The sequence below is a fragment of the Epinephelus lanceolatus genome, chromosome 21, assembly GCF_041903045.1.
Source record: "Epinephelus lanceolatus isolate andai-2023 chromosome 21, ASM4190304v1, whole genome shotgun sequence".
Lineage (NCBI taxonomy): Eukaryota > Metazoa > Chordata > Actinopteri > Perciformes > Serranidae > Epinephelus > Epinephelus lanceolatus.
In genome coordinates, this window is record NC_135754.1 from 17,381,841 (window position 1) to 17,406,521 (window position 24,681).

At 39.6% G+C, this 24,681-nt stretch overlaps 1 protein-coding gene across 1 annotated transcript in view; it reads left to right on the top strand.

Annotated features, from left to right (window-relative positions):
• Nucleotides 1-21,131, top strand: part of ccdc78 (coiled-coil domain containing 78) — a 51,356-nt gene extending 30,225 nt beyond the window's left edge. Inside the window, exon 15 of the mRNA XM_033612294.2 lies at nucleotides 20,015-21,131. The gene's annotated coding sequence lies outside the window, so the exon portion shown is untranslated. The remainder of the gene's footprint in view (nucleotides 1-20,014) is intronic.
• Nucleotides 21,132-24,681: the final 3,550 nt, after the last annotated feature.

Consider the following 24,681-nt stretch of genomic DNA (forward strand, 5'->3'; position numbering starts at 1 on the left):
GCATATGGATTGCACAGTTCAAACACACTGAGATTAAACTCATTTGAAGTGGTTATCAACTGTTTTATCACCATGGAAATTTTAGTCATGCTTTTAGTTACTCAGAGTTTCCATCGCCAAAAAAGCCACGGGTAATGGGATGGATTGTGTGTGAAAAGTTAGCTTAGCTTAGCATAAAGACTAGAAACAGGGGGAAACAGTTAGCTCTGTCTACACCATATTAGTTACTACTAAAGGCCAGTCTGAGTGTGTGAACCATCAGACCTACTTGTTTCCGTTCTACATCCAGAACAATGCCATCTTTCACTCTGATGAAACACTGTCTGCTTGTCCTCATACTTTAACCACTTCACCAGATTCCCGCAGAGTTTTCCCTCCCTGTGTCCACTGTGTTCTCACCGGCCCGCCAATGAGGGCGTCTTCAAACAGCGCTGCTGTACGCATACGAGAGTTTGCATGCGTGTGTTAGCGCCGTGTCTGTTTGCTCGGCACACTGTATTCCTCTTTGTGTGTGTGACTGCAAACATGGGGAGGATGTTAGTGACAGTGTGGTGTCACTGGCGTTTACGGGACCTTGACATTGTGTTTAACTTTTCTGTCGCTGTCTGTTCTCGCTCTTTCAGACACAGAGACTCTTTTCAAACATGATGTCTCTTTCATAAATGCTGACATTTACTATGTACAGGATCATGTGTGTGTGTGTGTAAGAGCAATCGATGATTCGTTCCATTCGTTGTTGGGAGTCAGAACTTTATGGCTGTGAGGGTTGCGTAAGAAATCTCAGTGAATTTGCAAAGACATCTTTTATGTTGAACATTAAACAAACATGCAGTTAGCTTGCTTGTAACAGAACAATACATATTGTTTAGTTTGTACAAAGGCATTTCGATGCTCATGCAGTACTATAAACCCACATCTAGCATGTTTTCAGTCTTAGAAAACATTTTACAAATATATTTTATGTACTAGAAATGCATCAGTGATTTCAGCAAGTAGTTTATCCCTGTAACACAACAGAAGTTCAACACGACTGACATCTAGAAGAAACCAAAATCTGCAGCAGGATCAAAGCCTCACACGGTATTTGTCTATTGTTATAAAAGGGAGTGAACACATCCTTTACATGATGTGCTGCACCAGGAAGAAGGCCGATCCACAGGTTGTCAGAATAGTTTGGAGCAGCAGCAGCATACTACTGCTAATGTCCAAGCTGAAATGCAGAGAGGACGATCTGATCTGAGTTGAGAAGTTGAGATATCCTTGTTCCCAGACTTCTCAGCAGCTTCCCATGGCACCTCGGTGCTAATCCGGTTGATCTGACATCGCCGCTGTTTGTTTTCCTGCACCGAGTCATCTATCTGCTGGTAATGAGATCTAAGACCCCGTCAGGATCCTCTGACAATCAGCTCCACGTTCAGGGTGGCAGAAAGTATGCCCTTCACGCCGAAGGATTGTGCTGCATCTTCTGTTTTGCCTGGTTAGTTTGAGGTTTGCCATGGGAAATAATGTTGAAGAAGCAGTGGAATCAAGTTATTTTAAAATCATTTTAGGGTAAATGACAAAAAAAAACCTTCATATCCTGAGTACCAGAATGTGGAGGGGTCACATATTTTAACATACAATTGCAGGATGAATGTATCCAGATATCAAACTGAAAAGAAGGCAAAAGAAAAGTACATACTTTGCTTATTTCTGTGAGCAAAACGTAGTAAAAGCATGTGTATTTAATCACTGTGACGACTATCATTCCTTTTTCACATCATCTACAGTTATAGGGTAGCTGGTTCACAAAGTATTAACATAAAATACATTTAAGTACAAATTCGAGGTGCTTGTACAGTACATGAGTATTTCTATTTTATGCTACTTTACACTTTAATTCCACCACATCTCCGAGGGAAATATTGTTTTATTTACTCCACTACATTTGTCGAACAGCTTTAGTTACTTCTCAGTTACTCGCAGTTTTCCACCCCCTTCCTGTCCAGTGAAATCCATCTATCTCCACACTTGTTGTGAACCGAAGGATGAAGTGTCTCTTCTCCTACTCTTTAGAAATCCTCTTGGAAAGTGCATTGTCACAAAGCTGAAATCAGGGCTGGTTTTCTGACAACATGGAAACTTGACTTTTTAGAGAGTCGTGGTTCTCACAGGAGAATCTTACAGAATAGATGCATTGCTGTAGATTAACCTACCCAACCAACACATTCTGACATTTCGACCTTGTCACATATAGACGTTTGGTCATGGACCTTCCGTGACCGGATCCGACGTGAAAGGTACCCTGGGTGCTTTGGTTGTTGATGTTCTAGGACGAGGTGTCAAGTTCTGCCTGTTATATGCATTGTCTTCTTTCAAAATACGCTTCAGTTTTTACAGGAAATTACCGTTTACATACAGTCTCTTTAAATTTAAACACACTACATCAGTACAATATTGCAAATTGACATTTTCTTTCCTCCAGCAACAACTGCATGTGGTTGGGTTTAGGAAAAAAGAACAGGATTTGGCTTTATAATCTTATGGGACATAAACACTGTTCTTGAGTGAAAGTTGGTGTTTGTTAACTGGACACATGTCATACCAACGTTAAAGGATGGCTTTTCTTCGTCAGTATGTGACGCCATAAGTCACTGCCCATGTGCTGGATTTCGACGACTTCAGAGTGAGACCAAGTTGACCCAACACTATATAAAGGAGTTAAATGAGCACAACCTCAAACATCTACAGCAGTAAAATGCAACATACACATTAATGTAGCTGTATTAATAAACCAAAAACTTCATATGTAACAGTGAAACATCAACAGGGAACATTTTACTGCACAATGAGTACTTTTACTTGTAATACTTTAAGCCTATTTTGCTGATAATCCTTGAATACTTCTACTTACGTAAGGTTTTGAATGCAGGGTTTTACTTGTAGTGGAGTATTTTCATAGAGTGGTATTAGTACTTTAATTTAAGTAAAGGATCTGAATACGTCTTCCATCATTAATAAACTTTAACCAGTCATGCTTTTTGTATATAAAAAGCACAGAAAGTCAGAGTTTTAGCTATAAATGAGTTTAAATAGGGACAATAGGAAAGAGGCTCTACTGGAGTTTAGTGTTGTGATGAGTCAGTGAGAGCGAGGAAGTTGCCGTTTTCCCACCTCTCCATGCAGGTGAGGGACTCCTGCTCTGCAGTCAGAGTCGAATGGCGGCCGAGAGGCTGTGAGAAGAACCAGTGCGAGGAGGAGCACGGAAAAACTCGTGCTGATATTTACCCTCCGAGCCCCCATGAGAACCGCATGTGAAAACTGACACCTGCTCTCTCATTGCACTTTCTCAGGATCCTGATTGTGTATGTGTTTGTTTGTATGACAGTAAATTTCTCTTTGTGCCTCTCATCTCAGTCTGTGTGTCCTTGTGTGTGTGTGTGTGTGTGTGTGTGTGTGTTAGTGTAAAGCCCAGTGGGAAACTGAATACAAGAGGGCCCTATACCAGATAAACAGTGTCAGAGAGGGTTGATAGCAAACGCAGCTGGAAACGCACAGAGACACCCTGAGAATGCTCACTAATGCTTTTCTAAACATGTAATAGATCACTTAGCTGCTCCGTCTCGATACTTTCATACGGCCCTTGTGTGCTTTAATCTCCTCCATCGGGATCTCACATAACTTCTGCACGAGTTGTTATAGTCCGACGAATTATCTCGAGATTTAGTCAAACTGACACAAATCACAAGAGATTTGTTTGTGGCAGCTGGGATCAAGTCTCAGTTTACACATTTTCTGCAGCAAACTCTCACACGTTTGTAGCAACTCTCTCTGCTTTCTGTCTCCCTTACACTCTCACACTCTCACACACATGGTCTTGCTTAAGTTTATTGTACTTGTTTAATCCCATTCATCATTGTCAACTGTGTTTATGTGTCTTTGTGACAAATTCATCTTTAAAAGCCCTTTGAAGATGTTTATTTGAATCTTTTTATAGCTCCACTCATCGGCATTCCACTTTTTTTGCATTCAGCAGCTTCAAATATAACCTAATTATAGCGTCTGGGGTCAGAGGTCACAGCTGGGTGCCCTGGGGACTTTTCATTAGCAAAATGGAGGGAAGAGGCTGCAGGTGTCTAAAATGGAGCTCTCCATCTATTGTGCCCTCATCGGGAAGTATCCATCACCCGTGACTTTTAGGGTTTGTGGTTGTTTCTTTTTTAATGTCCTTCTCTGTAATAGCTATCTTTTTTTTGTGACTTCAGTCTCAGTGTTTGTGCATTGTGCATTGTTTTAAATAGACATATTGATGTCTAACAAAACAGAATGACCAACCCCGAAAGAGAAACTGCAAAACTTTTTGCCTGCAGAGGTGGAACTTCAATACATTTACTGAAGCACAATACTTAGGTGCATGTTTTGAAGTGCTTTCACTCAACTGTGACCATTTTATGCTACTTATTACCTCTTCTCCACTACGTTTCATCAGAAGTGTAGATTACATAACTCATATATAATAAAAACATTCTTACCATCAACCAGACATGTACTTTTGTCTGCCATGTTTCTGCTTATTTGACGTCAACCTCTTGAGTTGTTGTTCCAACTTGAGGGGACATTCTGACTTTTACAAGTCACAAACTCATTCATCAAATTATTCTGATAACAGTTATGACTTGCAAACAAATAAGAGTTGCTTACTGAATCAATCATGGTTCACACTGGTGATGAACTTTTTGGGATATCACTGATTTTTGAAAGGTCTTTTTTTCCAAACAGGGAATGAGAATAAAATTTCAAAACTCACAGAGAAACCAAAATGTATTTTACAACTTTTTCACACACTGGTTGCATTAGATGGTGGTTATTTGGCTGACTTTTCCTCCACAGTAAGTTTAACTATAGTGGGAAATAGGCTGTTAAAGTTTCTTGAGTTTAAAAACAACATTAACAACCTCTGCACGAGAACATGTATATACTCTGTACATACCTGAAATACTTGAATAAGAAAAAGATGAGTTACCCAAAACCAGTCTTGAATTTGATTAAAAATTATCATGAAAAGGTCTTTAAAGTTATTAAATTTAAGTGTCTGGTACCTGTAGACACCCTGTACTGTAATACATAATAAAACACTCACAGGGGCCAGTTGTCTGTGTGATAATGAGTACTTTTACTTTTGATATTTTCAGTTTATTTAGCTTTTACTACCCATGTATTTTTACTTGAGTAAAATTTTGAATGCAGGACTTTTAGGGTTCGTCCCAATACTCACACTTCCCCTCAAAATTGGCCCTAGCCCTTGTTTTTGCGTATTCCCGCTAAGGGCTAGGGTGTCCCAAACTTTAGGGACGTGCTTTTCAGCCCTTAAAATCCTCACTTAATTTGAAAGGCCATGCGATGCACACTTACAAACCCATCTCAACTGAGGGGAAGATTGAATTTCCCAGGAGGCATTGCGAAACTATCCAGCCAGGCGAGTTTTCCAGGAAGATGGCAGCATCCATGAGAAAGCCATCACACAATTGTAGGACTATTTTCGCACAGGAAACATGCAATAAACATGCAAAAATTCCAAAATATGTCTGAATCTGTTATGTTTCTGCATTTGTATTGTTTTCTGTAAGCGTGAGAATATGAACGCTTGAAAATCGCTAATTCACGATGTAGCAGACATGAATATCTACAGAGTTCCCCGTGAAGCCATTAATGCTGAAGACTATGTCGACGATATGCCGTTGTAGGTGAACACGTCTGTTACGCTAATTTGCATGAAATGGCGTCCCAGTTCGTATGTAAAATTCCCTACCCCTCAACATTACCCCTTTGTCGTTGAGGGGAATCTATCTGGCGAGTAAACTTGAAACCAAGGGGTAAGGTTAAGGGAAGAGAATTGGGATTGGCCCTTACTTTTACAGTAATTGAGTGCTGTGACATTGTGTTGTTTTTTAACTTGAGTGAAAGAATTGAGTACTTCTTCCATTACTGGTTGCATGCTTCCACATGGAGCCAAACACTGGTCTGATTCAACCCTTAAATTGTTAAGCAATGCAGCCTAAAGTGCTGATTGAGACAGCTGAGAGCTCAAGATGCCACTACATCTCTGCTAACTTACTTCTACATACTCATCTGCAGACGTTTAATTTACTGTCAAGCTTTTGTTGCTTTCCTTTGTTCACTTGTGTGAAACTTGGAGCAAAATAATTTAATGGTAGGGTCAAGAAATTAATCGTTCATGGCCCTCACAGCTCTTTTAGTTTTCCTCTCAAAGTGCACTTGTAGTAAAAAGATGGTCCTTGGAGCTAATAATGATTGTAGTCCTATCCTGACAAAGAGTTTGGATCCTTATCATAGTGTAAGCAGATAATGATGGTGTCATTGAACCGACTTCACTCAGGGACAGCGTCAATACTGCGGCCAACCTTGATGTCCTTTGCGTTGATTCTCACATTCCTCAGTGTTCTAAAGCACACAAGGGAACAGTTTAGCTGGAGGGTAAACAGGCCAGACTCTTTAAAGTGGTTCTTCACACAGTGTCTCCAATGCTAACTCTAGAGGATTTCACTTTTGACAGTCAGTGAGCGACAGGCAGGGATTTAAAAAAAAAAAGAAGAGGCAAATGAAAACACATTGCAGTCGCCACAGAATGCACAGGAAGTTTCCTGTGGTACGTGAGGTTTGAGGGTAAATTTAGACTACAAAAGATCTGCAGTCGACACCGCAGCTTTTGATTGTAGCCAGATTGATGCAAACATGTGTCCTGCTCCTTTATAGATGCTGCATTCCCTCATTAGAGCAGGCAGTGTGTGGGTGAGCTTGTCATGATTGCCTGGCGTTTGTATGCAAAGCCAGGTCTGTGAATGGTTTGGCTCGTCTTTATTTTTGGAGGGAAACCCACTTTGGTCGTCTGCCTTTAGAGGACGGCACCTCCAGCCCCTTTCACTTCACATTTATGACTCTCATTAGCTGCAATTAACAGAGCATCTCCCAATCCCACTATCTGAGATTCAGATGAGAGTATTGTTATCAGCAGCCCAGTGGTGCTATAGTGATACCCCAGGCCTGGTGAGCTTGATAGGCAGTGTTGTTGAAGCCCAGCTGGGGGTCAGACAGAGGTTCACCGCTGTCTGTCTTGTGTGCTGCTCTCCCACCCCCCACACTACTTCTAATTGGCTGACTCAGTTTGGAGGGAAACTTAACAAGAAACAGGATCCCTCCAAAATTGACAATAGGTATAGTGTTTTACATATGTCCACAGGAAAGACAGATGTTGTCGCTCTCGACCACATCCACATTTGAATACCCTTATTTGGATACAATGGGAGAGAATACAAAGGGGATATGTTTTGGCGGTCAAGGCAGATGCATAATTTTGGCGGCCAAGACGCATTGCAATAGACTCTGCTTTTGATGCCGTGAAGCGTATGGCTTTTCATTCAAGTGGCCGTTAAACTTTTAATGCATATTCAGTGTCCACATCTGTGGTAGGTGTCAACATCAGTCGGTCACACAGGAATACAAGGTGCTTTCCTGAGAAGAAGTATAACTTTTTTTTGTTATCTTTATTGTATTTGATAGGAACGATGCAATTTAACATAGTTCCAGTACAGAGTATGAGACTGGTGTATTGCACAGAGCGTTAATAGCTATTGCTAATTTTTAACTCTTGTTCCTAGTTTGGCTTTTACATGTAGGCCTAAAATGTTATTGAAAATATACAGTTTAAAACATCCTAAAACCATAATATGTTACAAACATGGAAAGCACAATAAAATACATTAACCACAGTCCACACACTACAATACACATACCACAGTACATATACCACAATGCATAAATCACAACATATTCCACAATACATCTTCTACAATAGACATACCACTATACACATACACTAATACCCTCTTTAGAAGTTTGAGTGCATCAGCTCAGAGTGGGTAAAAAAAATTTTCGCCAACATTTGACCTTTGTTGTGAAGGACTTTAAATCTATAATCAGTTTGGTTTCAGTCGGTAATGTGCTCCAGAGTTGACGGCCCTTTATGGAAAAAGCCGATTGTCAAAATTTAGATTTATGATGTGGTATTTTACAGTTGCCGTTCCGGCTGCTCCTTGTTACTCCATTACTGTCTGGTCTTTAGAGAAATCTGGAAAGAAGCTCTGGAGCTAGACCGTTGAGGCATTTGGAAACCAATTCAAGGTTGTATCGCTCTAATATGCGGCAGTGATGCCACCGGACAGGCTTGTTGTTCATTTTTTTCAGTGCCTGATTGTATAAAGATGTAAGGTGTCTGATTGTAGATGGTGATGCTAAGAGAAAGTGCCTGTGTGGGTATATAGTGCCTTATTAATTTAAAACAATTAAGGTTAAGGTTTCTTGCTCACAAGGTTTTGAAAACTTCTTGACATGTCTATCAAATTTTAATTGAGAATCTAAAATTACACCTAAAACCTTGAAGTCATTGACCTCCTCTTTTCTTTCATTCCGTATCTTGATAGTCCCTTGGAGTCCCTTCTCCTAATGGAGAAACACACTGAACCATTTTTTCAGAGTCAATACAATGTGATTATGTTGCAGCTAGGACTGCACACGACTAAGAATTTTCCTAGTCGACCAATAGTCATCATTTAGGGCCATTAGTCGACTAGTCGCCCGCATGTTTACGATATGAATGTAGTTATTGAATTATATATTTTGGGTGGGGCAACACAATGGTTTGAGTTCAAGGTCTGACAAAGAATAATATAAGTAGCATTACAGAGAAATACAAAACCGTAATAATGAACCTTCATTAATATAGTCCTATATTTTATCTACAAGTGCACGTCACACACTGAGCGAGCCGCCTGTTGGCTAAGCAGTAATGATTGTGCTAAGTGGCTAATGGGCATGTAGCTACTTCCATGTTTCAGATGATACGTCATGTTTGTAGACCAATGAAGATGAGTTTACATATCACCTTGGGTTCGTCCTTCACCTTCTCAAAATGATCCCACACTTTGGATTTCCTGCCCGACATGTTATTAACTAGCCTGTGTAATAACCACAGGTACCAGCCCTGGAAATTAACCTGACTCCTGTCTGACTGCTGAGCGTGGCCACTTCCTGTGTCTGTCCTTTCAAATTAAATTCCAACATGGGCTAGTCATATAGGTTTTGATTTATTTTCATGTTTTTTCACTTTTTTTTTTTACATTTCAACATGCAATTGGCAGAAAAAAGCAGAGTAGTGACAATGAGGGCCAACGGTGCAGGACACACTGCAAAGTGAAGGACCCTCACCAATGGTCCAACGTTGACTGACCGCTGACCATCGACTTGGTGTGTCAGAGCCTTTATCTAGCTCTCAGCACAAACACATTTACCAAAATGTTACACTGCTCCTTTTATATGCACTCGGAATTGATATATGTGACTTGCCTGGGTCCAGACCCTTGAATACTTTGGTCTCTAGTGATTGTTTAAAGAAAAACAAATCCCCCTCCCCCATGAAAATTGGTAGGAGTAGATGCAACATCAGACTGAAGATGGAAACTGAGTGTAACAAGTTGATATCAGGCAATCAAGAAATGTAAAGACAAGTTTATGTAATATACTATAGTAAGATGGTATCAAAATACCATATAACATATTAATAATATATTACTAACTTTTAACTTTTAGCAGACACACATCAGAAACTCACACCTGTAAAATGCTACAAAACGCTACAAACTAAAGCACAAAAAGAATGAATGGTCAGTTATTTTCTTTTGCTGCCTGGCTGCACTCGATCTCCTCCTCCTCCTTCTCCTCCTCCTTCTCCTCCTCCTCCTCTGCACTGCATCCTGCTCTGTGAATTAAGCTTGGCCGGGCCAGGTCATCCTTGGCTGTGCAGAATATAATTAGCCTGCCTACACACACACACACACATAGACTTTAAACTTTAAACCCCCCTATACAATGGCCGTCTCAGACAATAGACACATGCCAACACTATGACCCCCTCGGCTATCTCCCCCATGCACAAAAAATTCCCTGTTCATCCTCAAACCCTCTACACCACCCCACCACCCCGCTCACTCTGCAGAATAATGAGACTGATAAGATTACACTTTTACCTATCACATTTCACATCATATCATAGAAATAATACAGAGCTTAGCAGGTGCTAAATCTCAGCTGTTCCTGTGTAAGGTTTGAAATCTGGCCGGTGGTCGGAATTACACTTGACGTCGCCTCGGTGTATTGAGTTTCAAGTGATAAAGTTAATAATGTGTTATGGTTTCAAATGGATGCTGTGAAGTTTGTAACCAAAGATGGAGTTGAGCTTTACCCCAGAAACCACTGAAAATAACAATCTGGGCCTTTTTACTTTTCCAAGAACCCTTTAAACGGTGTTGGGAAAAGTACTAAGATTTTACTTAAAGGAATTCTTCACCCACAAAATGACTTTTTGTATATCAGTTAGCCATTATACCTTGAATTAAGGAAAAAATCTTTGCTTTTCTCACATGCCTCTGCTGTGAACAAAGAATCCAAAATCTGAGAAAATTCTTGATGAATTGAAGTCAAAGGGGGCTGTGTTTAACAACAGCAAAACTATATCAAAACGTCCTTTTACAAACTCCCACACAACTCGTGCAGTCTCATTTATCCAGTCGTACACTTAGTACTTCCCGAACACATGCATTTTTGCTGAAACTATACTATTTAGAACACTTCAGAATAAATAGTCTCATGTACTGATGAGAAGTGCACCCGGGCAATGCATGTGTTATGCATACATCATTTTCCCCTTAGTATTTTAAACTGAACTGAAAGTGACACTTATCTATGCTCTTTTCAAAGCCAGACTCCAACACTAAGGTTTTTCAGCAAAAATGCAGTTTGGGAAGTACTGAACATACAACTGGATAAATGAGACTTGGATTATTCTGCACGAGTTGTGTGAGAGTTTGTAAATGGATATTTTGATATAGTTTTGCTGTTGTTACATGTGGTTCCCTGGTTCATTTTCAGCAACTCTTGTACTTACTGTACTCCTATAAGCACTGTTTTTTGCATCTACTCCTTGAAAACACTTTTATCTTGTATATTTGTATATTTTGCCTGATATTTAATATTGTATTGTTCTAAAACTGGGCCCAGTGAGTGACCCTGACCCAGGGAACCCATGATTGTCTGAGTTGGTAAAATTGTGGTTACTGTACTTAGTGTTACTGTAATTTGAAGCATTCTCTGGCAATTTACTCCAGGATGAATAAAGTTGTATTCAATGAAATTTAATTGAATATAATCAGTAAATCAATATGTTTGCTGTGTTCCATGGAGGCATGTGAAAAAAGTTTTCTTCACAAATTCAATTTAATTCAGTTCAGTTTTATTTATAAAGCCCAATATCATGAATCACAATTTGCCTCAGAAGGCTTTACAGCATACAGCATCCCTCTGTCCTTGGACCCTCACAGTGGATAAGGAAAAAAATCAGGGTAACACAACATGACTAAAATGTTTTTTTTGTGTGTGTAAAATGTTCCTTTACGTTAATGTAAAAAGTTTTAGCATCAAATTATACTCAAAATTCCAAAAGTAAAAGTACTTACTCTTGAGAATGGCCCATCTCAGAACAATATATATGATTGGATTATAATTATTGGTGCGTGAATGTGTTCATCACTTTAATGTTGTAGTGGATAAGGATGGAGCTAATGTTCACTATATTATACATTACTGAGTAGCTTGTGACTTTACCTAGTCAATAAAGTCTTATCTCAGTCTATAACATTATATCATCATTTATTTGTCACTTATGTTTTGCATCATTAATCTGAATCTGTAAAGTAGCTAATAACTAAACAAAAGTAGACGAGTTAAAAGTACAATATTTGCCTGGCACTGTAGTGGAGTAAAAGTATAAAGAAGCAGAAAATGCAAATACTCAGGTAAAGTGCAAGTACCACAAAATTATAGTTAAGCACAGAACTTGGGTAAATGTACTTAGTTACTTTCCACCGCTGCATTTAAAACTGCAGCATAAACCACTACTACCATTGATTTTAGTTTACCAATTATAAAGTGCTTCTTAAACAATAAAGCATAATGGTTAAAATGCAAACTCCAAAGGATAAAAATAACAGGATTAAGGCTTTAAATGGAAGTAAATTTTCAAGGATAATAAGTGACTGAGTGATCATCCTTCCAGCCTTAGAAGTAATCCAACAACCTTCACATTTCAGCCTCCAGATGATAATTAAAATCTCTGAATGGGGGCCATAATTGCACCAAATCTGAATCCACAGCTTCTTTTATCTCCCACCATCTTTCGTCAACTCCATTCAGACTCCTTGGTGACCTGCAGCTCGTCCCTGAGCCCCTTTTGATCCTTTCTTTTTTCTTTTTTTAAATGCCATCGCACACGAGCTGCCCTCCCCTTTGCTCCGTCAGCACCTGCACTTCAGTGTCCTCCAGCTCATCGATGGAGCCTGTCTCTTAAAAATGTATACATCTGTTGAAAATGAGGTAGCCATTGTTGGGGGGTAAACCCTTGAGGGGACCGCCAAAATTTAGTGTCTCCGTGGCTCCATCATTGGGTAAACCCCAACCCCCCCAGCTTCTCTGACACATGGGCTATACACACACACACACACCTCTTACTTCAGGGGTATCATATCACCTGTCCCTGGGGGTATGCTGGTGTGCAAGGCTGGATGTTCTCATGATAACAGGTGTATTTGATTGTATACAACAGGTGGTATGAACGTTGGTTGTGGCGGGCTTTCTTGAATTTACTGCTGGGTTTTTATTTCAGTGAAGAAATGTGTTTTAATCTCACATGTTTAGCAGTATTTATTTTTAATTACTTATATTTTAAACAAGACTATGGTTGCATTAGCTCCTGTTTCTCAGTTTTGAGGATATTAGGAATCCTGCAAAGCATACCAGAGACAATAAATATTTACCTCACAGCTTCTCGTGGTTATTTAGCTTTATTTGCCTCATCTGACCCACGGCTGATGAACGCAGGAAGCTTACAGAGACAAAACGGAGTCTGTCTGGGTGACTCTTCAATAGAGGTGGTTTCTTTCTGCAGTGAACTGTGTCGTCCTGCAGAGAAGTGCAGACGAGTGAGCAAGCAAAGGGGAGATGGAAAAAAAGAGGAAAAGGGAACTTGCTGAATAAGTAGAGCATGGAGGAGAGTCCTGAATTGTCTGACACATTCATGCATGCACACGTATGCATGACTGCCTACACTCACACATACTTTTCCTCTCTATATACGCACACACACACACACACACACACACACACACATCGGCGCACATTTTTGCATAGTCCCGACGTAAGGATTTTGGGCCTATCTGCACATGTATGCGGGCTAATCAGGGCCTCTCCACAGACAGAAAGCAAAGGGTCACCCAGGGTGAGATGTTTGTGATGGAAATTTGGACGGCAGGCGTAGGAAAACAAAGCTAGAGACAGGACGCCCCAGAGACGACATACTTTACACATGAGATAACACACATTGAGGAGTTACAAAAAAAATAGGATCACAAAGCCTTTCTCATTCATATTGCTGATAAAGAGCTGCGTTGCAGTCACTTTCATGAAATTATGAGACAGAATAGAATTAGAAAAGATTTTGTCTGTAGATTAAATTCTGAGGAGGAGGGAAGGAAAAGCATTTCACCAAGCCTGAAGTGTAGAAATAACTTTAAGGTTAAGAACTAAACTTAACTTAATGTTGATGTAGGTTGCAGAACTTTCATATTAGAAGTTTTCGAAAATTTCAAATGATTTAAAACACTGTTCCTTTCCTTCAAGTTGCCCCAAACAGTTCATATTGCTCTATTTTCAGCTATCTGCATCAACCAAGATGACGCAGTGGAAAAGGTATGACATCAGCCCAGTCATTCCTTCACCACTGGAGCCCAGGCCGTGTAGCTTCTACTGGGCGTATAGTGCTGAGGCCTAGATCAGGGGGCATCTGATGGAATCACCGCGCTTCACTGAGAAATCACACAAAGATTGGATTTAATGGCCCTTCGATTGAGCGGTTCTGAAAGGCCAACCTCTGACCCCCAGCCTTGACCCCTGGCAACCCCTCCCATCCTCCAGGGTCCAGTGCTTGTCATTGGTCATTTGTCAAACCCCTCGCACTGATCTGATTACCGGCCAATTTGGGATCTGCCGACTACACACTTCTAGGATCAAGACAAGCTGCTTTCAGCAACTTTACATGACAACAAATAGCTGGATTGTTGCGGGACAAGTAAAGGGACGAGTTTTTGTTCTATTGGGCAAAAGAGACGGACAAAACTTTAGATAGATGCCAGCCTTGGTGTTTACTTATGTCTATACGGTCTTCATCTGATGAAGAACTGATAGAAATAAGATTTTTTTTTTGGAACTAAAACTGTTCAAGAACTACTGAATTGTAGGCCAACAAAACAAAGATGATTTAAAACAGAAGTGGAGAATAATCGGATGACTCATCCAAAAATAACACGTTTCACAATGATCCTATCCAAATCGAAGTATTAACAATATCCAGACACAAGAAAATCCTCTGTGGTGATTAAACGAGTATGCCAGTATTTATATGAGTTGAAACCAACATGGTTGCAAGGACTACTTTCAGAAACACAGTCCTAATCACGCAGAGGAACGAAAAATGCAGTGTTCAAACCAAATAGACTAGTTATTACCCACAATGCAATGATTCGCTGTAAAGAGTTTTTGTTATAATCAGTGGCGTAGTGGAAGTTGATAAGGTGGGCGTACTACTGGGCAGATGGGTAGGTTACTGTGGAGGAAATGCATATACTCTATGTATTTCAATGACTTTTTGGTTGATAGGTAGGTCCATCCATTCCAGGTCCATCACTTGATGCCACTGGGTCCAAATCAGTGGATACTATTTTTGAGCGTCACACCATCGTGAGATGACCAATTTTGCTATTGGGATTTGAGCCATTTGGTCAGATAACATCTCCAAGTCTAGAAGAGCAGCAAGATTAAATCATTTTACTCCCATTCAAGTTAGCAGAGGGCTAACCCGGACGTTAGCCACTTGGCTGATGGTAGGGGAACTGCCCATTGGTCCGACAGCCCATTGGTCTGACAACCCATTGTTCCGACCATATTAAACTCATTGTTCCGAAGTCCCGTTGTTCCGAAATCATCATGATACCCTGTGGTTAAGGTCTGGTTAGGTTTAGGCACAAAAACCACTTGGTTAGGGTTAGGAAAAGATCATGGTGTGGGTTAAAATGAAAAAGAAAGTGACAAACACATAAGATGTGAGCCTGCTTCACCTCAAGCCTTTCCCAGCTGACCCAGAGCTGGTCGCGGCGCACCATCAAGGCAGAAATACGCCCGCCGAGAGCCGTTCAGCACCGCAGACAGTCGGACTAATGGGATGTTGGACCAATGGGCTGTCGGACCAATGACATGGACCCGATGGTAGTTAGCCATTTGGCTCGCACAAGTCTGTAATACACTTACTCTGGGCCCCACAGTGCAGAAGATCCAGGTAATTTTATACCCAGGAAGTCAAACTTTTTTGGCTTCATGCACCACTATGTAACTTAAATAGGAAAGAACTGGGCCCTGAACACTGTATCCACTTGTCTTTATACATCCATAGTCAGTTCTCTGTTCCTTCATAGATCAGCACCATCAAGGCAGTTTGCTATTGGTTGATAGATCGTATTTGAGTGTCAGAATTCATCAAAGTTGCAACCAATTTACGTGGGTACAAATCCACTGATCGCAGCGATCTCATGTATGTATGTATGTATGTATGTATGTATGTATGTATGTATGTATGCACTAAGTAAATCAGTGTATGGAGCACAGTGGTTTCATAATCTTATGTGTGTTTCACTGATGCTCATATCCGACTGCTCTTAGAAAAATCTTTTGCAAAGGCATGTCAGTCAAACCCAAAACTTGCCAACACACACACACACACACACACACACACAAACAACCACCCCAAAACAAACCTCTGTCTGGCCAACACACACACACACACACACACACACACACACACACACACACACACACACACACAATTAGCCCAGCTCATTATGTCTGCTTTAGCTCTTTTGGATTGTGTTGTGGGGGTTGGGGTTGCGGCAGGGTGGGGTTTGGTGACCCTGGAGAGCTTGACCTGAGGGGACATTAGGGGAGTTACGGGGTGAAGACAGGGGGGGATGGGACGTGGACATGCAGGGAGGGAAAGTAACTCATTACTTTGTGGTGCTCCTGCTGGTTGTGTTCTCTCCTGTGAAGATCCCCATTGATTTTATAAGTGAAAAACACACTGATTAGTCATCACTATTGAACTGCATGAGTTTAGAACAATTGCTTTTCAATTGATAATGTGATGAATTTCAAGTAAAACAAAGCTCATTATAATTTAAAAAGCTCAATCTTGTCTTTTGCATCCTGCAATTAATGACAATCAGTAAACAAATATTGTGTCCATCTGGAGTTAGATGTCATTTAAATCAATGGTTAACTTCGTTTTTTATACACAGGCCTGTAAACACAGTGGTGGAGGAGGGGAATATGAGTTTCCCTCCGCATCCCTGAGTTGCTCAGTCACAAGAGTTTTGATTTCCCTCCAAAAACTCTTTTGTAAAACTTCTCCCCCGCCACTTATACAAGCTACAACTCAGCCGCCTCCACCCCCAGCCGTCACACATCAATCCATGGTGTGTGTGTTTTGGGAAGTGGGGGTGTCTCAGCCAGTGTGCTGTCAGCCCCCCAGGGTGTAAAAGCTTTTTGGACTAACACTGTAAGTTTAAAAAACAAACTCTTTGATTTGAGTTTACTTAAGCTTTTTTTAGGCATCAAAATAACAGATGCAGAGAAAGACACTGAAAATCATTTGCATCTGGTCTGAGAAAAAGTCAAATCTATCTACTGCATAAAGTTGTGTAAGGCACATGTGCAGTTTTAGTTGTTGCAGATCACAATATCTCATCATTTGCACAGGATTTTGTTTATTTGCATCTTTAAACTGCACTTTAAAATGTGAGCACAAGACATTCAGCTCTCCTGAACAATCCACATTTTGTTGTCTCCCTGTTTGTGTGTATGTGTGTGCAGGGTCTGAATAAGATGAGTTATTCCTCCCCCCATTGTCAGGAAGCTTAATCAGGGCTGCAGAGGTGTGTGGGTGACCTCTGACCCTCGGGTATCTCTGGCCTTTTTCTTACTCGCCTTTGCGTTTGCATCAGGATGTCCCTCATTTAACTCTTAACCTAAGGAGTCAGCTTTAGCAACTGGTGGTTCAGAGTTGAAGCATGCACACATAAAGGCACATTTACACAGTCAGTTGTTCACTATAAATGATTACCAAACACTTCTAACCACTAACAGACTAAAGTGATAACAAGTTACACATAACATTCATTCCTGCTGCTGTAAACAAGTAGCCTTTCTGTGCACTTTTTGGAGTATACTTTAGAGCCAATAACTTTTTTTATTTATATAAACTTTTACTAAGGAATGGCACTAAAGGGAATACTTTAAACACATGTGCGCATTTGTTATGTTGAATTTGTGAAGAAAACTTGTTTTTCTCGCATGCCTCAGCAGTGAACAAAGATTCCAAAAATGGATAAAATGCTTGATCAACTGCAGTAAAAATGGTCTCCATTTCACAGCAGTAAAACTATCTCAAACATCTGTTTACACAGCTCGTGCAGTATGAGGTCTCATTTATCCAATCGTATGCTCAGTACTTCTCAAATACATGCATTTTTGCTAAAACATTGTGTTGTTTGATGTGTGTGACGTGCTACAAACCCGAGTTATGGTGGCCTCTGCTTCTTTTCTAGCACTCCAATGATGCAGTGAAGCATCAACCAGTGGTATGCTTTGTTTCTGGCTGTGGTACTGTGGTAATTAGCTTAGTTAGCTGGAGCTATGCTAGCTTTCTGTACACTGTGTTGTACAAAGGGACACAATGGGGCTGCAAAATGTGATGTAAAATTTGGCTCAGACATTGATAAACTGCTGAGATATATATTTGACTAAATACAAACTTGATGACATTCAGCTGAGGTGTTCTGTTGCAAGTAGCAGAGACACAAGCTCGTGGTGACATAAGTACATTAACAAGCACTGTTGTGTTGTCGCATACTGAGCATACGACTGGATACAGGGTTGGACTGGGAACAAAATTCGGCCCTGCATTTTTCCTTTAGACCGGCCCACAGCTACCATAAACACAGGTTTTCAATGCAGGTACATTCAATAAATGCCAACACAGTGTACAAACTAAGGTAGCCTATATATTCACCTGCATTTCAACAGGATATACAGTACACCACAATACTGTAACTAGTTTCACATGCATCACTTGTAACGATGTAACTCTCTCCCCCTCTGGTGGTGCCGGCAGACTTTTGTGATCATTATCACTGCTGCTAACGTTAACGTTTCCACACTGTTGACATTTACATGTTAAACCTTAAAACACCTTGCAGTATCAGCCTCAAGTAGTTTTTTTTCCTGCGACCATCTGTGCTCCACCTGTTTGTTGTTTGGCTGTGTTGTCCATCTTATATGTAGCCTATTTTTATTTCAATTGCCCTGCTCTTTCTGCCTCGATTTCATTTATTTTCTGCTTCTACTATTTATTATCTCCTGCTTGACCTCTGACATTACACGATGGACCGATTCATTTGAAGGGGTGTGGGGAGGTGACAACAGCCGTTACTGCTCCACCTGCCCAACAGTATAGGTAGGGTATTGACAGTTTCGGGGCCGTGTAACCTCTAATCAGGTAGGATGTTCCTTTTTCCCCCTACAGTATTTTTTTTCCAACATTGCATGTGGTGGCCTTGGGACCCACAAGATGGGCCGGCCCATCTGGTCAGTCCAACCCTGACTGGTCTAAATGAGACTCAGATTTTATTGCAAGAGTTGTATAAGAGTTTGTAAACACATGTTTTGGTATAGTTTTGCTGTTGTTGAACGCAGCCCCCTTTTACTCCAATTTATCAAGTATTTTCTCAGTTTTTGAATTCTTCGTTCACGGTGGAGGCATTCAAGAAACATTTTTTTTTTTTTCATGAATTCAATCTATTGGGGACTTAACTTGTTAATGAGCATTGCAAAATAGATATCTGTAAGGTAATTCGCAGTGGATAAGCAGCTCGAAATGAAAAATAAAATCTCACTGATGCATTTAATTTTGTCATTTCCATTTTTTCACTCAAAAAAAAAAAAAAAACACTTTCTCTCATCCTTCTGAAGTCATTATGATCACATCCAGCAATGTTCCTATTCCACAATGTAACTCAGTAAGTTTGGCACTTTGGTCAAATTAGTTAGGTTTACTTAGAACATATACGTATATTGTTAATGAAGACTGTGTATAATGTGCACCCTGTATGAGAACAGAGAGCAGCCTTTATTAGTTGATGGATGTTAAAGTTTTAGTTTGTGTCTGTGCTCTGGCACAAGAGCAGATTACGGGGCTGAGTGAGTGAATTTAAAGAGGGAAATTGTGATTGACAGCTGGACATGTGTGCATTTGAGTGTCACAGTGAGATGGTTAATTACAGATTAAGTGGGCTGACGTGTGTGAATCGTGTAGAAAGCCTTGTAAAACATTGCACACTCTAAAAAAATCTAATAATCAATGACATAAATGGTTTATACTGACATTATGACAACATAAGCACACGTCTGACTCTCCAGTAATCATAATGCACCTGCAAGCTTCCTTTCATCACATTAAAAGAAGCTGTTTAATCAGCTGAGATGTAAATTGAAACAATAATTTCCTGCATTTCCATCTTCTTTCAGCTCAAACAGTGGAACTATTCTTTTACCTTTGTGTACATGTTGCATTCAGACCCACTCGAACAAACTGCATTAAGTCTATGAGCCTTTCCCCTTCCCAAAATGAGCAAACCCACCAGACAAAGGACCACCATTGTGGCTAAATACTGCTTTTGTTTTAGGCATTTGAACCTGAGGTTTCCCTTAACGCTAAGGAGAGTGTGTTCGCCCTTTTTCTTCTTTTCAGACGCTTTGGCGCTGAATAAAAAAACCACTGCCAAATGGGAAAACGACTACACAGGCAGAAAGAAAGACCAGAATCAATCAGGAAGTGGCTGCTTTTCAGCGGTGCCAGAGGAGCCGGGCAACTTCCTGGTCTCGTTGCCAAGGTGACTGGAAGCTCAGCCAGCTGGTGCAGCGGGCAGCAGTTGGGTTTAATGGGGGGGATGGTGGAGGATGACGGTTGGGATGTTGGACAGTGGGCAGAGAGATGGTGAGTGGGGGTGAGGCAGTTTAAATGTAAACACCGAGCACTTCAAACCGCATCCATCTGAATCATCACAATGTGGAGTTTCTGTTCTGTTTATAAGCCTCTGCAAACAGTCATTTAATCCGTCCAATTACTCCCAGCTTCTGCTACGCTGGCTTGTTCACACAATATCATGTTGGAGAATTCTGTATAATCTATAACTTTTTTTTTTCATGGCAGACAAATGCACTGATATTATATGGAAGACTGATTTTTTTCTCTTAGGAACATGATCTTAAAAGATAGCAAATATGGTTTAATACTTCAGAAATAATCACATAAAAGCAAGAGAAGCAGGTTGTGTAAAGATGATTTGGGCTTTTACTGGGCAAACTTAAACTTCACTCATATTAACAATTAAAGATGTTGTTGAGATGTCAAGTATGGATTTTGGGTCAGTCAAACCAATATGGCATCCCTCTCATTACTATTAAGAGACATTTTTGTCCAATAAAAGGAAAAAAATCTGTATGGAGCTGAAAAATGCATATTTGAGCCTTATAATGAAGGTATCTAAATTAGCCTATCAACATGACTAATGGCTCCAAACGAGCTTTATTAATATCTTTTACCACAAGGTGGCTCCTCTGCAGTGGGCTACTCATGATTATTTGCTATTTTTACTTTGCAGTGTTGGTGGTAGAACAAACATCTGTCTGCACACTATTAAATTATCTGTTTTCCTCTTTTGGATTTGGAATCCATAGTTTTATCTAAAGAAATGTTAAAACATTGTTTTAATTGGTGTTTAGGCTACACAATTTTACAGTTGGAGAATGTAAAATCACTTTAGGCCTAAAACAATAATGTATGAAAATAAAAATGTTAAAAAAAATACAGTTATTTATGTCCTTTTTGTTTTATTGGACAAACCCATAGGGAGCCACTGTAGAGGAGATAAAGAGCCACATATGTCACCGGAGCCACAGGTTGCCTTCCCCTGCTCTATATGATGATGTGTTTTTCTTGAGCACAAATTAAACCAGGACTAAATTATAATTGTTTCATACATGATTGCATGATGGGAAATTTTTAGCGCAGAAAAAAAATGTGCAAGAATATATTTTGTAACAAGACAGAATGTGAACAATGTGTCAATGTTACATTGATTGACAGAGGTGTTTATATCATAGGTATAGATTTGAGGGGGATTGTAGGTGACACGTCCCCTCAAAATATTAAGAACATTTGCATTTGTCCCCTCCAATAAATATATAAAGTACTGGAAGACTTTTATTTTGATGAAATTAAAGACATTTTTGACATAAATTGATGCATAAAAGGCAAAAACGTATGCATAGGATTACTCCAAACACCCTGTTTCATATATGTCATATATGTCCCCCTCAGTGTTGAGACAAAACCTATGCTTGTGGTTATTATCATGCACTTGTGTGGCTTATAGCAAACATGCAAATACAGTTATTGCTCCAATTAGTCTTTGCATTATAGTATTTTATCAACCAAATATAACTTGTGCACAAGTGGGATATTTTGACACATGAAAATTCACTCAGAATTAAGACACAAACAAAACGCCTTCAACCACATTCAGTGTGTTCAGTCCACCCAGCCAAACTAAAGATAACAGGCCTACAATAATCCCACATTAATGAAGGTTATGATGTTATGTTTTTGCTGAAACTGTTGATAGGGGTATCATGTCCTCCATCTTTATGTCAGTGAGGGTAGACTTTGAGGTGTTGTTACCTTTAAATTAGTGGGCATTCATTTGTAATTGTCGATCCGTACTTTTTAATTGTAGAAAAGCAAAGAAGTTAAGTTTAAGAAAGGAGAACAGAGATTGTGTGCCGTTTAATAAATACTTGGTAAAAACTTGTGTCCTTGATTACAATATACTGCAGCATTAAAGTGTTTATCCTCATCTGCCTTGTCTCTGGGCTAAAAACCCCGCTTCTTCAGAGATGGGACTGGCGGGCTGGCTGGGTAGGTGGGTGTTCTGAGGGATCAGGGGACCAGACTGGTGGGGATAGGTAAACACAGCTGGGGACACACTGCTCTGGTGGGTCTGCGGCTCAACAGCCCCCTTCACACATTTATCAGTGTGTTTGCTCAGGGGATGTGCCCTAATCTTCACACGCTGATCTCTGTGCCGAGCCTTCCCAGAGGCCCCGACAGGCTACGGATGAAAGTGACCCCGTGCACAGTCACAGCCTCGCTAATTCCTCCATGGCTAAACTTGAATGTTATTCTCTTTATAAAGGCCTATAAAGGTCATCTATGGATCTGTGTGTGCGTGTGTGGTTAAATCTCTCTGTGGGTGGGATGGCCCTGATAATACATACTAAATTCTTGGTCATAATCTGGCCTTTTTTCTTTCTGAATATGCCACCTACAAATGAATAGACCATTGTCATGAGGTCTCAGAGTTTACCCGCCAAAAAAATTAGCAATGACATATAAAAAAATTTGAATATTTTGGAACTTGTTGCTGTTATTATCCTCACTTAGGAGTCACAATTTTCAGTCACAGGTGGCTGTAAGTGGGTTGCATTAATGTTAATGTTCTCCCCAGTGTTCAGGTTGTTTTTGATTATTGAATTGGTTACTGCTTGAGGGCTTCAAGTGCTTCAAACCTCTCCAACACTTCTCTATCTGTATATTCTAGCAGAAGCTTCGCTGTGAACATTGGGTTTGGATAAAACTTTGATTATAGAGCGCCATCTACTGGTGATTATTTTGTGTTGTGGTGCACAACTCCTGTTAGGGGAATAGATGCTGTAAATTATGGACAGTATAGGCTGTGACACAACCTGTAAAGATATAGTAGCCTTTAAAGAGCAGGTTAAGGATTTTTTTTTTCATTTTTAAGTTTGTTCTCATGGGGGAATCATCATCAAATCAAAATGTTTTCAAAATAGAACTTTTTTTTTTTTTTTTTTACACATTTTGTGCTCAATCAAGGGCACTGACATTCATTATATGTTTGATTTATTACTTTATTACTTTAATTTTCCTGTCAGAAATTGAGAGGAAACAACCACATCTTTCTTTTAATTTTTCTTACACTTATTTGAAACCAAAAGGATCATAGAAATATTACATATTAAAAATGGCCTTTTATGTGTGGTTTTTGTGACATTTCTTTTGTTCCTGAGCCAGATTTGTGGACAGTAAATACTGCTTAATTATGAATTAAATATGTATCTAATATTATTTTCAAATACAAATGACACATAAATACTCATTTTAATGAAATGCATTGTGTTTTAAGATATATTTTTATTTTTTACAGTTTGTATATGGTGAAGTCCAGTGATTTGTGACGTCATCAGGTGAAATGGAACATAAAGTTTTACATATTGGGCTCTTTAAATATTAGAACATTACAACAAACATGTTATTGCATTGCTAAAATGTGTTTTACAATAAACAATCATTGCCAGTGGTCTGAAATAAAATTTTTTTTAAAAAAATCACTGGTCCCAAAACTTGCAAGGTAAGCTATGTGGCATGTTGATTTTTTCTACCAAAAGTGTCACACACTACCTGACTTCACCCTATTTGCTGACCACAGCAATACTCATGCAGCAGGTGAGCACATGACTGGAGGACAGTAAGCTTCATGGAGGGACACAAGTACTCTGCAAAAAACTGTTACATACAGAGCCATGATCAAGTCAAGTGGAGTGATCTGCCAGCAAATACTGTCTTACAGAATAGTAATGAAAGATTCCAAGTTTTGCTGAAACATCATCTTTGAATACACTAGAAAATATGTATCTGTAAATCTGGTGATCTACTTTGAATGACTTTAAACCCTTTGTTTCCCTTGGAATTACATGTGAGAAAGCACATGATAGTTATTAGTTAAGGAGGCCTTTGAACAAATTATTTATGTCACTTATAAATTACTATTGATTTTGTACTTGGCTGAATTTCTGTTGAGAGGATGATAATATTATTTCTCTTCAGTATGCATATGATTTATTCAATGAGATGAGCTGTTTTTGTTTTTGTTGTTGTGTGTATAAATGTGTATGATTGTATGTGTTGTGGACCCCAGGAAGAATAGCCAAAGTGCATACTGGTGCTAACAGGGATCCTAAAGAAAGAAGGAAAGAAAGAAAGGACACTTTTGGTGGCTGTCATTTCCAAACAGCTGTGAATGTACAAATAATAAGACAAAACTGCATTTTCTGTTGTGTTTTTTGTGTAGCCTATATTTAATGCCAACGTAAAAACAGACATTAGCAACATGTCATGAGATTCTTTTTTCTTTTAGTCGTTCCCATCGCTTTTTAAATTGTGGCAGAAAGATGCATGGTAATGGAAATGATAATACCAGTATTATATTACTGAAAATATTGTATTAAAAACATTGTGTATTGTAATATTGATTTTTTTTAATAATGATAATAATT